We start from the raw sequence: 15366 nt of genomic DNA on the forward strand, positions 1-15366 counted from the left end.
TTTTCAGGAAAGGACAATAAAATTAAAGGTTCTCCCCTCTCCTGCCCCACCCCCACCCAAAAAAACCTAAAATGCTTATCCACTCTTTCTAAGGAATAGCCCAACAAGTAAAGCTAAGCTAGTGTTCTTTCTTAACCCACTAGGTTAGAACAGTCACATTCTGTGGAAAGTGGGCCAATTATGTTTAGTACAAACACTCTCCTGTCATGAACACCTCAGGATGGATAAAGGCCTTCCCACCCTGAGTTAAAGAAGACAATAAGGGTCAGATATCCTGAAGATCAGACATTTACAATTCATAACGGTAGCAAAATTACAGTTATTAAGTAGCAAAGAAATAATCTTATGGTTGGGGTCACCATAACATGGGGAACTGTGTTAAAGGGTCACAGCACTAGGAAGGCTGATCCACAGTGCTGCTTCTCCCTTCTGAGTCTCCACAGCATCAGTCCCACCCTGATAACAAGGCCTCTGTGCCCCCAAAACATTAAAACCCGGGGGTTCCCTTCAAATAAGAAAAAGGACTTCATGATCTGACAGAAACTCCCATTTCCTTCATATGCTTCTTGATGACAATGACCTTATTTTGCTGTTTGCTTTACTATTTTCTGACACCATTGATACACCTGATGACTGTGGCCTCACACTAATTCCTTTCATTCCACCACTGCTTGCTTGCTTAAAACTGTACATTTGTAACTGTGTTCTTTTCACAGACAGTGAGGTCACACTTCCCAACTCAAGTTAAGACAGGCACCACTGTCTACAAGACTCAGGCTCTAGAGCTGCATTCTCAGGCGAGGGCTGTGTGTGTGTGTTGCCTGACTCGGGGTGCCACATCCTCAGCCCTCCAAGACCTACACACAAGCTCATCTCCCTGTATCGTGGCCACTTGCTAGTAATGCACCTCATGGGAGAAGGGGGAAGAGGCTCTGCTGTTCTGGGAATGACTGTCTACATGAACTGTGCTCGTATGTGTGAGATCGGATGCCCTGAGTGATGATCCTCTTTTCTAGACTCCATTCGAATGATGGCTCTGTTGTTTATGAGACAGGAGATCAGACCGGTTGAGACAACAGATCCCCCAGGACATAGGCTGTATATCCCTATCAGTGTGGACACAGAAAACTATCATCTGCCCTCAACAATCCCTAAGATGCAAGGACTGAAGTCTCAGGGGGTGGGGAGGGACTGAGACAGGAAAAGCTTTTAACTGAAGCTTCCCAGGGGCTGAGAGGCAAGCATCACACAGGTCACAGCTCTGTGAGGCATTCTTCCCTTGAAGGCTCATCCATTCTCTACAACTCTCACCAGAGACCTTTGGTGCACCCCGAGTGGCTCCTAGTTTTGTGTTGCCAGATTTTAATTCCATCCAAGGAACCCCAGGAGCCAAGCTATCATTTCACTTATTTGGGGAAGAGAGGGTCCTCAACAACTTTACATGATGTAACTTGAGAGTCAGCAGAATGGGACCATAGCCAATGCAAAGACACTAAATTGTGGCTTTCCCCCCAGAGGCCATCTCCACCCGTGGGAACATCTTACTCTTCCTGAGCATCTACATATTTTAATTTTATGGTTTGTTATGGGTGTGCCTGTGTGTGTGTAGTATAGGTGCCCTCAGAAGTTAGTAGAGGACAAGAGATGTCCCTTCCCCCACAGCATTTGGCTGGACTTCTTAGCCCATCCTATTCAAGCTATGACATTCATGACCTACAGCCTCCACCCTTCTCCCCCGGACCCCCCACCCCACCCCCATTCCTCTCTGAACAGGAACTTGAATTTTTGTCTGACTCACTATTCACCTCTACATTACTATTTGTGCTATAGCCAAGTCAAACTAGTGGAGCCCTGTTATGCAGTACACATGGCATGCATATATTTACATGAAACAATATAATCCTACAAACATTCGTTGGCATCCGTCTCATCAAATGCAGTAACTTCTCAACAATAAAGCTACTGTGTACCGAACAGATGGCACTGTAAGTCGGGATGCCAGTTCATACACTTCAGGCCTCTACCCAGAAGTCTGTAGCCACTGTCTCCCTCCTCTTCCACCATCCACTAACCTCCAACCACCACCCACTCTTACCCCCAGCCCTCATTCCCAACCCTGTCCCACCCTCAAACACAAGTAGGTCCATTTTAAATGATCTCTAGCATTGCCAAATGTCAAACTGTCCCCAGTTGAGACCTGCTGACTAGCATTTAGTTTCACTCCCATCTCAGCACCTGCCAATGACTCATTTTGTCGTGAGCTTTTATTTCTCTGAGCTCTCCAATTGTCATCTATTCTGCAAAAATTAATTTAGGACTTGGAGGGGCACTCAATGAGATCTCTTATGTGTACCATGCCCAAAGCCAGTCTCCAGCCCAGAGAGTAAAGAAACAGTCCATTTAGAAGTCATTTCTTGGGCTGGAGAGATGACTCAGCGGTTAAGAGCACTGACTGCTCTCCCAGAGGTTCTGAGTTCAATTCCCAGCAGCCTGGTGGCTCACAACCACCTATGACGGGATCTGATGCCCTCTTCTGGTGTGTCTGAAGACAGTTACAGTGTACTCACAGAGATAAAATAAATAAATAAATCTTTTTAGACAATCATTTCTCAGCAGGATGTAATAGTATGAACCTGTAATTCCAGGAACTTGAGAGGCTGAGGCAGGAAGAGCAGTTTGAGGCCAACCTGGGCCACTTAGCAAGATCCTGAATCTTGCTAAGGTCTGGAGAACATCAGCTAGTAGCTCTGAAGCTCAGTGGGGAAGCATTTGCAAAGCTGTGAGTTCAAACCTCATTATGACAAGAAAAAGAAAAATTGAGTGACTTTCTCTAGCAAGACTGGCCAGCTAGCCTCTCCATTCCAATGCTAAGCTTGAGAAGCACTCCTACCCTACGAATGTGCGGGAAGCCTGGGGTTTTCACCACTTTAGGGTGACTCTCACCTCACTGCCACCCTCAGTATCAGCTGCCAGCTGCCCATGTGCCTGGGTGAGACACAGCACTCTTGATACCGTTCAAACCAATGCTATGAACTTCAGACATAACATGCCCAGGTCTATTTTTGGATGCATATGAAAAATGCACCTCTGAATTAGCATGCAAATGTTTAGTGTGGACATGCGTGCTATTATATTCAGATATATGTATGTACATCTACAACTACGTGTACAGAGAAAATGTAGAATTCTGGGTCAGATGGGTATGCAATGTTTTCCCTTTCAAAGGGGTACAGAAGAAAAACTGTTTCTCAAAGCTGCTACAACATTCTATCCCAACTTCTGGGGGTAGTAATGGCCCTGATAAGAGTCTTTAATCTTCCCTCTGAAATTTCACAAGCCAGGCCTCCATCTTCTGCACTCTTCTCAACATTGACTTCCAAGCTCCTACACAACATCCCCCCTTAATACCAAATGGATCTTCTAGCCCAAAGTTCCAAAGTCCTTCCACAATCCTCCCCAAGACATGGTTAGGTTTTCACAGGAATACTCCACTATGCTGGTACCAATTGTCTTAGGGTTTCTATTCCTGCACAAACATCATGAACAAGAAGCAAGTTTGTAGAGGAAAGGGTTTATTCAGCTTACACTTCCACATTGCTGTTCATTACTAAAGGAAGTCAGGACTGGAACTCAAGCAGGCCAGGAAGCAGGAGCTGATGCAAAGGCCATGGAGGGATGTCTCTTACTGGCTTGCTCAGCTTGCTTTCTCACAGAACTCAGTACTACCAGCCAAGGGATGGCACCACCCCCATGGGCCCTCCCCCCTTGATCACTTACTAAGAAAATGCCCCACAGATGGATGTCATGGAGGCATTTGCCCAACTGAAGCTGCTTTCTCTGTGATAACTCCAGCCTGTATTACGTTGACATACAAAACCAGCCAGTACACAGCCTAGCTGTGCCTCCATCAGAACGCTGATGTGCAAGTATGGGCAACCTTTGAAAAATATTCATTAACAACAGCACTATCAGAAAAATGGGAGCAGGTATCTTGAGGAAAAATGGGAGCAATTATCTTAAGCCTGAGGCATCTGAGAAAACGAACCAAGCCCAGAAGGAAGAAAAAATCATACGCAGAATATTTGCATCAACCCTGGCCTGATTGTCTTTGGCTTCCCCAACAAAACAAAAGACAAATTAACTCTGTTTCAATTCATGCTGACTCTTTCTAGTAAATCTAACTAAACCTGATCCAAAAGAAATACCACAACTGCAGAAAATCTCTTGACTCCTATGCAAGAAGATCAAGTGTCTGCCAAGGCTCATGAAGTCTCATCCACAATGCCACTTCTTCCAACATAAAAATGCAAAATAGCAAAAACAGACACTCAGAAAGAAGGCAAAACTTAGATTAAGAGCACGCAATCAACCATGAAGTTGCTATTTAAAAGGAACTGTGCAGTCTCAATGCCCACACTTCAAGACAGGCTAAGTATATCTGGGCTTACGCTGCAGCAGAGTGGATCAGGAGAAAGGCGCTGCCTGACTCAGTGAAGTCTCAGTGCTGTCTCTCCCAAGGAGCAGTCAACGTTGGTTATTACAGCACAGATTTGGGGAATGCTCGCCTTCCACAGGGCACGACATCTGTTACCACAGTACCAAGTCACACCAAGGGTGATGGCCCAGCTCTCGGGATTCACAATCTAACAGAAGGAGAATGCGTTACCTGCATCCTCGTACTCTCCTGGGCCAGAAACCAGGGGATAAACAAGAGCAGGTCCCACCGCATTCCAGCCTCTGATTAAAACCTTGAGGGCTTCATAGTTATGGGTCTCAGTGTACACTCATCACTGACACCCAAACCACTGGGGACTTTTAAAGATTTTTTTAAATTATGTGTTTCTGCTGGGGTAAAGAAGTGCACACAGAAGTACCATGCCTGCAGAGGACAGAAGAAGATGCCAAACTCCCTGGAGTAGATGTTACAGACACCTGTAAACCACTATATGTGGGTGCTAGGAATCAAACTCCAGAACCCACCGCACCAGTACACGCTCTTAACCACTGAGCCGCCTCTCTGGCCCCAGCCCACTAGTGCTTGCTCCAGAAGAGTAACACGGTTGGGGTGAGAGGATCTTTACCCCGAAAACTCTACATACTAGTAACAGCAAATACAAATAGATGCTTTCTAACTGAGAAATGAACAAATTAAGCCATAATTAGGCATCTATAATCCAAAAATAAAAACTGGATTTATTCTGAGGACCCAAAGAAATCAGAAAAAAAATACATTACAGAGAAGCCCCGTGGTCATATTCGCTGCTTGCCAGGACAGAAAAGGGCCACTAGGTACTGACTGTATCACACTGAGCTTTAAATCTCTGGTGGTGCAAACCGCCTGGGGTCTGCCTGTGCCAAGGAACTGAGCACATAGGCGGTTTGTCTGCCAGCCTGCTGGGCGTGGGGCCTGTGTCCTGCCCAGAGAGCAGCAGAGGAAGAGATTCCCTGTGGCCATATTCGCTCCCTTCCGGGACAGAAAAACATCACTAGGTACTGAATCACCCTGAGCTTTAGATCTCTGGGGGTGCAAATCTCCAGGGGTCTGCCTGCATTCAGGAACTGAGCACATAGGCGGTTCATCTGCAAGCAAGTCTGTCGCGGGACCTGTGTCCTAGGTGAGAATTAACAGAGGGAGTGACCCCCACCACACCATCTTTGCTCCATAATAGAGCAGACAGAGAATACCTGGTTGAACTTAACAACCTAAGTATAACATTGCTTGAGGCAAGACTGAGCAGGGCTCCAAAGGCACAAAAGAGGAAGGCAGCATATCAGTAATCTGTGCCAGAGGAAACCCAGTTATCCAGTGTTGCAGAAATAACCTTAAAGATCCACAGTAAGTTGAAGCACCAGCCAGTGACAATAAGACCATCTAACACCTGTGAGAACTAGATGGCTAAAGGCAAACATAGGAACGTTACTAACAGAAACCAAGGCATTATGGCAGCATCTGAACCCAATTTTCCAACAATAGCAAGTCCTGGATACCCCAACACACCAGAAAAACAAGATTTGGATTTAAAATCACTGGTCATGATGCTGGTACAGGAACATATGAAGGACATATTTAAAGAAATTCAAGAGAAAATGGATCAAAAATTAGAAGCCCTTACAAGGGAAACACAAAAATCATTGAAAGAAATTCAGGAAGATACAAAAGCCAATAAAGAGGAAACGCAAAAAATCACTTAAAGAAATACAGGAGAACTTTGATCAACAGGCAGAAGTCATGAAAGAGGAAACACAAAAATCTCTTAAAGAATTAGAGGAAAACACAAACAAGCAAATGATAGAACTGAGCCAAAACTTCCAGGATCTAAAAACAGAAGTAGAAATAACTGAGAAAGCACAAAGGGAGACAACTTTGGAGATAGAAAATCTTGGGAAGAAATCAGGGACCATAGACGCAAATATCAACAACAGAATACAACAGAAAGAATCTCAGATGCCAAAGATACCATCGAAATCATGGACTCAACAGTCAAAGAAAATGCAAAATGCAAAAAGCTTGTAACCCAAAACATCCAAGAAATCCAGGACACAGTGAGAAAGCCAAAGTTAAGGATTATAGGCATTGATGAGAGTGAAGATTTACAACTTAAAGGGCCAGCAAATATTTTCAACAAAAGTATGGAAGAAAACTTCCCTAACCTAAAGAGAGAGATGCCCATGAATATACAAGAAGCCTACAGAACTCCAAACAGACTGGATCAGAACAGAAATACCTCCCGTCACATAATAATCAAAACCCCAAATGTACTAAACAAAGAAAGAATACTTAGGGCAGTAAGAGAAAAAGGGCAAGTAACATATAAAGGAAGACCTATCAGAATTACACCAGATATCTCACCAGAGACCATGAAAGCTAGAAGATCCTGGGTGGAGCTCATGCAGACTCTAAGAGAACACAAATGCCAGCCGAGACTACTATACCCAGCAAAACTCTCAATTATTCTAGATGGAGAAACCAAGATATTCCATGACAAAACCAAATTTACACAATATCTTTCCACAAACCCAGCCCTACAAAGGATAATAGGGGGAAAACACCATTACAACGAGGGAAACTATACCCTGAAAAAAGCAGGATATTAAGCTTCTTTCATCAAACCCAAAAAAGATAACCACACATGTATAAAATTAAAATAAAAAATGATAGGAAGCAATAACCACTACTCCTTAATATTTCTTAACATCAATGGACTCAATTCCCCAATAAAAAGACATAGACTAACAGAGTGGTTACATAAACAGGACCCTACATTTAGCTGCATACAGGAAACACACCTCAGTGTCAAAACCACCTTAGAGTAAAAGGCTGGAAGACAATTTGACAAGCAAATGGTCCCAGGAAACAAGCCGGAGTTGCCATTCTAATATCAGATAAAATTGACTTTCAACCTAATGTCATCAAAAGAGACATGGAAGGTCACTTCTTGCTGGTCAAAGGAAAAATCCAACAAGAACAACTCTCAATCCTGAACATCTATGCCCCAAATACAAGGGCGCCCTCATTCATAAAAGAAACTTCACTAAAGATCAAAGCACACATTGCACCTAACACAATAATTGTGGGTGACTTCAACACTCCACTCTCACCAATGGACCAATCAGGAAAACAGAAACTAAACAGGGAAACAGGGAAACTAATTGAAGTTTTGGACCAATTGGAGTTAACATATATATAACTTTTCATTCCAAAGCAAAAGAATATACCTTTTTCTCAGCACCTCATGGTACCTTATCCAAAATAGATCATATAGTTGGTCACAAGACAGACCTCAACAAATATAAGAAGATTGAAATAATCCCATGCCTCCTATCAGATCACTATGGAGTAAAAGTGGTCTTTAATAACAATAAAAACAACAGAAAGTCCACATACATGTGGAAACTGAACAATACTCTACTCAATGATACCTTAGTCAGGGAAGAAATAAAGAAAGAAATCAAAGATTTCTTAGAATTTAATGAAAATGAAGGCACAACATACACAAATCTATGGGACACAATGAAAGCAGTGCTAAGAGGAAAACTCATAGCTTTGAGTGCCTCCAAAAAGAAATTCGAGAGAGCATACACTAGAAGATTAATGGAACAACTGAAAGCCCTGGAACAAAAAGAAGCTAATTCACCCAGGAGGAGAAGAAGACAGGAAATCATCAAACTCAGGGCTGAAATCAATCAAGTAAAAACAAAGAGAACCATACAAAGAATCAACAAAACCAAAAGCTGGTTCTTTGAAAAAAATCAACAAGATAGATAAACCCTTAGCCAGACTAACCAAAGGGCACAGAGAAAGTATCCAAATTAAGAAAATTAGAAATGAAAATGGAGATATTACAACAGAAACCAAGGAAATTCAAAAAATCGTCAGATCCTACTACAAAAACCTGTACTCAACACAACTGGAGAATCTGGAGGAAATGGACATTTTCTTAGATACCAATTACCAAAATTAAACCAGGATCAAATAGACCATCTAAACAGACCCATAACCCCTAAAGAAATAGAAGGGGTCATAGATAGGCTTCTGACCAAAAAAAAAGCACAGGACCAGATGGTTTCAGTGCAGAATTCTATCAGACCTTCAAAGAAGACTTAACGCCAATACTCTTCAAACTTTTCCACCAAGTAGAAACAGAAGGAACACTACCCAACTCCTTCTTCAAAGCCACTATTATACTGATACCAAAACCACACAAAGATCCAACTAAGAAAGAGAATTTCAGGCCAATTTCCCTTATGAATATCGATACAAAAATACTAAATAAAATTCTTAGCCACCGAATCCAAGAACATATCAAAACGATCATCCACCATGATCAAGTAGGCTTCATTCCAGGGATGCAGGGATGGTTAGATATAAGGAAATCCATAAATACTATCCACTACATAAACAAACTCAAAAAAAAAAAAAACACCACAAGATCATTTCATTAGATGCTGAAAAAGCATTTGACAAAATTCAGCATCCTTTCATACTAAAAGTCTTGGAAAGGACAGGAATTCAAGGCCCATATCTAAACATAGTAAAAGCAATATACAGCAAACTGGTAGCCAACATCAAACTAAATGGAGAGAAACTTGAAGCAATTCCACTAAAATCAGGGACTAGACAAGGTTGCCCCCTCTCTCCATATCTTTTCAATATAGTTCTTGAAGTCCTAGCTAGAGCAATTAGACAACATAAGGAAATCAAAGGGATACAAATTGGAAAGGAAGAAGTCAAACTATCACTATTTGCAGATGATATGATAGTAAACTTAAGTGACCCTAAAAACTCTACTAGAGAACTCCTACTGCTGATAAACAGCTTCAGCAAAGTGGCTGGCTACAAAATCAATGCAAGCAAATCAGTAGCCTTTATATATTCAAAGGGCAAGCAGACTAAGAAAGAAATTAGGGAAATGACTCCCTTCACAATAGCTACAAACAGCATAAGTATCTTTGGGTGACTCTAACCAAACAAGTGAAAGACCTATATGACAAGAACTTCAGATCTCTGAAGAAGGAAATTGAAGAAGATTTTTCCATCTCAGAAAATGGAAAAATCTTCCATGCTCGTGGATTGGCAGGATTAATATAGTTAAAATGGCAATCTTGCCAAAGGCAATCTACAGATTCAATGCTATCCCCATAAAAATCCCAACCCAGTTCTTCATAGAGCTAGAAAGAGCAATTCTCAAATTCATCTGGAATAACAAAAAACCCAGGATAGCTAAAACTATTCTCAACAGTAAAAGAACTTCAGGGGGATTCAGTATCCCAGACTTTAAACTTTACTACAGAGCAATAGTGATAAAAACTGCATGGTATTGGTACAATGTCAGGCAAGCGGATCAATGGAATAGGATTGAAGACCCAGAAATGAACCAACACACCTATGGTCACTTGATATTCGACAAAGGAGCTGAAAGCATCCAGTGGAAAGAAGATAGTCTTTTCAATAAATGGTGCTGGTTCAATTGGAGGTCAGCATGCAGAAGAATGCGAATAGATCCATTCTTATCTCCTTGTACTAAGCTCAACTCCAAATGGATCAAGGACCTCCACATAAAACCTGACACACTGAAACTAATAGAAAAGAAACTGGAGAAGACCCTTGAGGACATGGACACAGGGTAAAAGTTCCTGAATAGAAGACCAATAGCTTATGCTCTAAGATCAAGAATTGACAAATGGGACCTCATGAAACTACAAAGTTTCTGTAAGGCAAAGGACACTGTCAAAAGGACAAAACGTCACCCAACAGATTGGGAAAGGATCTTCACCAACCATATATCTGACAGAGGGCTAATATCTAATATATACAAAGAACTCAAGAAGGTAGAACCCAGAGAACCAAATAACCCCATTAAAGATTGGGGTACGGAGCTAAACAAAGAATTTTCACATGAAGAACTTCGGAGAGCTGAGAAACACCTTAAGAAATGTTCAACATCATTAATCATTAGGGAAATGCAAATCAAAACAACCCTGAGATTTCACCTCACACCAGTCAGAATGGCTAAGGTCAAAAACTCAGGAGACAGCAGGTGTTGGCGAGGATGTGGAGAAAGAGGAACACTCCTCCACTGCTGGTGGGGTTGCAAATTGGTACAACCACTTTGGAAATCAGTCTGGCGGTTCCTCAGAAAACTGGGCATGACACTTCCTGAGGACCTTGTTATACCACTCCAGGGCATACACCCAGAGGATTCTTCAGCATGCAATAAGGACACATGCTCCACTATGTTCATAGCAGCCATATTTGTAGTAGCCAGAAGCTGGAAAGAACCCAGGTGTCCTTCAACGGAGGAATGGATACAAAAAATGTGGTATATTTACACAATGGAGTACTATTCAGCCATTAGAAACAATGAATTCATGAAATTTTTAGACAAATGGATGGATCTGGAGAACATCATACTAAGTGAGGTAACCCAGTCTCAAAAGATCAATCATGGTATGCACTCACTGATGAGTGGATATTAGCCTAGAAACTTTGAATACCCAAAACATAATCCACATATTAAATGATCCAAAAAGAATGGAGGAGTGGCCCCTGGTTCTGGAAGGACTCAGTGCAAGAGTACAGGGGAATTCCAGAACAGGGAAGCGGGAAGGGGTAGATGGAGGAACAGGGGAAGGGAAGAGGGCTTATGGGACTTGCAAGGAGTGGGGACCCAGAAAAGGGGAAATCATTTGAAATGTAAATAGAATATATCAATAAAAAAAAGAAAATACATTACAATTATGAACAATTTTCCAAATTAACCAGAGTTAGAGAAAGGTACGACTTAAGCAACTAAAACTTTTTTAAGACATTTATAGATCGGTGTTTATGTAAGATTAAATTCTTATGTGTATATAAAATGCTGGATCCCATCAACAAATATACTTTCCCCTCAACACATAAAAGCAGGAACTCTGAGGGGGACTTGCTGGTACAACACTCCCCACCATGTTCTGGGCCCTGCCTGAGCTGTAACACGGCAGCACCCAAAAATAATGACAACTTAAAAAGCAACTCTGCCAGACAGTGGTGGCCACACCTTTAATCCCAGCATTCAGGCAGAGTCAGGAAGATCTCTGGGGCCGGTCTAGTCTACAGAGTGAGTTCCAGGACAGCCAGGGCTGCACAGAGAAACCCTGTCTTAGAGACCTACCCCTAAAAGAAGGAAAAATTATAAAAGAAGCAACATATGATCTTGACTGTGAAATGTCTCTCTGAACTATACAAGCAGGAATACAGAAAGCAGGCCCACATTAATGACTGAAATTTGATGAGGGAAAAAACAGGTGGCCACCTCCAATATATAAATACTTGTAACCACATACTAATAGTGTGTGTGTGTGTATGTGTGTGTATGTGTATGTGTGTGTGTGTTTGTGTGTGTGTCACTAAATTTATCGCTACAACTATGAGTTAGACAAGGCCATAAGAGACTGTAAACACTAGGCCCAGTGGACTCCTCAGAGCTGGGAAATGTCCTGGAGAAGGGTTGGGGGGAAGCAGGGCAGTGGTACTGCTGGAGCAGAGGGCCCACTGTACCGTGGGGAGAGTGGGCCTGCCCACAGAGGACATGCACAGCAGACCACCAGGACAAAACCCTGCAGGGGCAGCAGGCTGAGGTCTGACGGCTAATAGAACAGGGGAAAGCCGTCTGAGACATCGCCATAATAGCTTTCTGAGGAGTTTTTGCTGTTTGTGGAAGGAAAGGAATGGGTGGTAGATTAAAAGGTTCACTGATAGTATAACAACTTTTAAATGACAGATGAGAGAACCATGTGTGCTGCTGGGAGAGCTGCAGGGATGAACATGGCGACCAAACTGAAAACACTTAAGGAAATTTAAGGACAAGTGGGCGAAGGCGAGGAATGACAGCACCAGCATCTGCACATGGTCCTTAAAGGACCCTGTAGCCATAACAAAACAAAACAAAACAAAACAAGCACGGAAGTGGGGACCAGAATGATGCACAGTTCTGCAGTTAAGAGCACGGGCTGCTTTTACAGAGGACCCGGTTTTGATTCTTGTTCACAACACATGATGACAGCTACCATCTTTACCTCTGGTTCCAGGGGGTCTGATGCCCTCTTCTGGCCTTGTTAAGCACAGCATGTATATGGTGCACAGACATAACATTCAAACACACAGAAAGCATACCATAAAAGTAAATAGGGGATTTTCCCCTGTGCCCATGTCCTCCAGGATCTTCCCCAGCTTTTTTTCAATTAGTTTCAGTGTGTCAGGTTTTATGTGGAGGTCCTGGGACCTCATAAAACTACAAAGTTTCTGTAAGGCAAAGGATACCGTGAAAAGGACAAAACGTCAACCAACAGACTGGGAAAGAATCTTCACCAACCCTAAATCCGACAGAGGGCTAATATCTAATATATACAAAGAACTCAAGAAAGTAGAACCCAGAGATCCAAATAACCCCATTAAAGATTGGGGTGCGGAGCTAAACAAAGAATTTTCACATGAAGAACTTCGGAGAGCTGAGAAACACCTTAAGAAATGTTCAACATCATTAATCATTAGGGAAATGCAAATCAAAACAACCCTGAGATTTCACCTCACACCAGTCAGAATGGCTAAGGTCAAAAACTCAGGAGACAGCAGGTGTTGGCGAGGATGTGGAGAAAGAGGAACACTCCTCCACTGCTGGTGGGATTGCAAGATGGTGCAACCACTCTGGAAATCAGTCTGGCGGTTCCTCAGAAAAATGGGTATGTCATTCCTGAGGACCCTGTTATACCACTACTGGGCATATATCCAGAGGATTCTTCAGAATGCAATAAGGACACATGCTCCACTATGTTCATAGCAGCCATATTTGTAGTAGCTAGAAGCTGGAAAGAACCTAGATGTCCTTCAACGGAGGAATGGATACAAAAAATGTGGTATATTTACACAATGGAGTACTATTTAGCCATTAGAAACAATGAATTCATGAAATTTTTAGACAAATGGATGGAGCTGGAGAATATCATACTAAGTGAGGTAACCCAGTCTCAAAAGATCAATCATGGTATGTACTCACTGATAAGTGGATATTAGCCTCGAAACTTTGAATACCCAGGACATAACCCACAAATTAAATGATGTCCAAAAAGAATGGAGGAGTGGTCCCTGGTTCTGGAAAGACTCAGTGCAAGAGTATAGGGGAATTCCAGAACAGGGAAGTGGGAAGGGGTGGATGGAAGAATAGGGGGACGGAAGAGGGCTTATGGGACTTGCGGGGAGTGGGGACCCAGAAAAGGGGAAATCATTTGCAATGTAAATAAAAAAATTAAATTAAATTAAAAAAATAAATAGGGGCTGTAGAATGACTCATTGTTGATAGTACTTGCTACTATTTCAGAGGACCCAGGTTTGATTCCCAGTATCCATGGGGAAGATAACAACTATCTATAACTCCAGCTCCAGAAGAACCAATGCCCTCTCTGGCCAGAGACAGAGACAGGCAGACAGACAGACAGACAGACAGACAGACAGCATAGAAAAACTCTGATGGCTATTCTTGGCTGTCAACTTGACTACATCTAGAATGAACTATGATCCAGAAATGGAGGGCACATTTTTGAGTGAATTTTTTTTGGGGGGGGGGGAGATGAATCCACTTCTGGTCTAGACCTTTGAGGTAGGAAAACAAACATAAATCCCCTTTAGACAGACAGACATATGACAGATTCATTCCTTTATTCATTGTATAACTTCTGTGCTCTAGAGACCCCTGACTAATGTCAGGAAGGGCCAGAGTCCCACTGATAACCAAAGCAAGGAAGGAGGGAGTGGGGCTAGCGAGTTAAGAACATGCTTACAGCTTAGCACAGCAGCACTGCCTGAACTCAAGCACACACTTAGGAAGAAGAAAATGGGACCTAAGGGACAGACTGGGTTACGGGAGATTCTACTGAGGGAGGAGAGAGTGAGAGGGGGAGAGGGGACAAATAGGAACACGGCCAGCTCCCATGGTCCTCTGCCATGCGTGGCTCTGCTAGTCATCTCCTGGGGAAAAGCAGCCAGCTCATGGGGAAGAACCTCATGAAAACTCTGCGTGCCTAACTGGGTGAAAAGGGATTCATGTGGAGGCCGCTCCACCTTGCAGGGTTCCAGACTGTGACTACATGGCAAGCAAAAAAGCCAGATCCTCTAGGTAAACATAGATGACCAACAAGTCACAAGGCCTAGTGCAGGAACTCTTTGTCTTCTAAAACAGTAACAAATTCTACTCCTCTCTGCTTAAGAATCTAACTGTAAAGACCTAAGAGTATGATTTAGAAACAAAACAAGGATGCTAATTCTAAAACCAAATGTCTCAATAGTCAATATGAAACTACTAAACGACAAACCCAGCAAGTATCTCTCATATAAAATAAAACGTACTATCAAATACTTACCAGGTTCCCACCAGATCTGTGTTCAAATGGAATCATGTTGAATTTCTTGGCTGTTTTCCTGTACATGTGGTAGTGTTTGACCCAACTGGACCCAAATGGAGCAGGCCCTTCAACAAAGCACAGATCATTGTGGTTTTCCTCCTGAGGAGGCAGACATGCACAGTGAGAGCACATTACCACACAGCTCACTGGGGAAAGCATAAACATGCAGGGGCTCAGCCCAGCATGGTGACACACACCCTTGGTGCCAGCACACAGGAGGCAGAAACAGATAGGTCTCTATGAGTCTGAGGCCAGCCTGGTCTACACAGGGAATTGAACATCCAGGGATACTGAGAGAAACCCTGCTTCACACACACACACACACACACACACACACACACACTGCAGGGACTAGCAGAAGGGGACTGGTGCATAGGACACCTTTAGAGCACTGTGAGACTTTTCTACAGATGACAGTGATGAGTTAGGACA

General features: G+C 42.8%; 1 long non-coding RNA gene across 1 annotated transcript in view; it reads right to left on the bottom strand.

Moving 5' to 3' along the window:
- LOC127672161 (uncharacterized) overlaps positions 1–15366 on the bottom strand; it is a 64149-nt gene that overhangs the window by 19117 nt on the left and 29666 nt on the right. Inside the window, exon 4 of the long non-coding RNA XR_007974836.1 lies at positions 14893–14999. This is a non-coding gene — a long non-coding RNA (uncharacterized LOC127672161). The remainder of the gene's footprint in view (positions 1–14892; positions 15000–15366) is intronic.

This window comes from Apodemus sylvaticus, chromosome 21 (assembly GCF_947179515.1).
Source record: "Apodemus sylvaticus chromosome 21, mApoSyl1.1, whole genome shotgun sequence".
In the NCBI taxonomy this organism is placed as follows: domain Eukaryota; kingdom Metazoa; phylum Chordata; class Mammalia; order Rodentia; family Muridae; genus Apodemus; species Apodemus sylvaticus.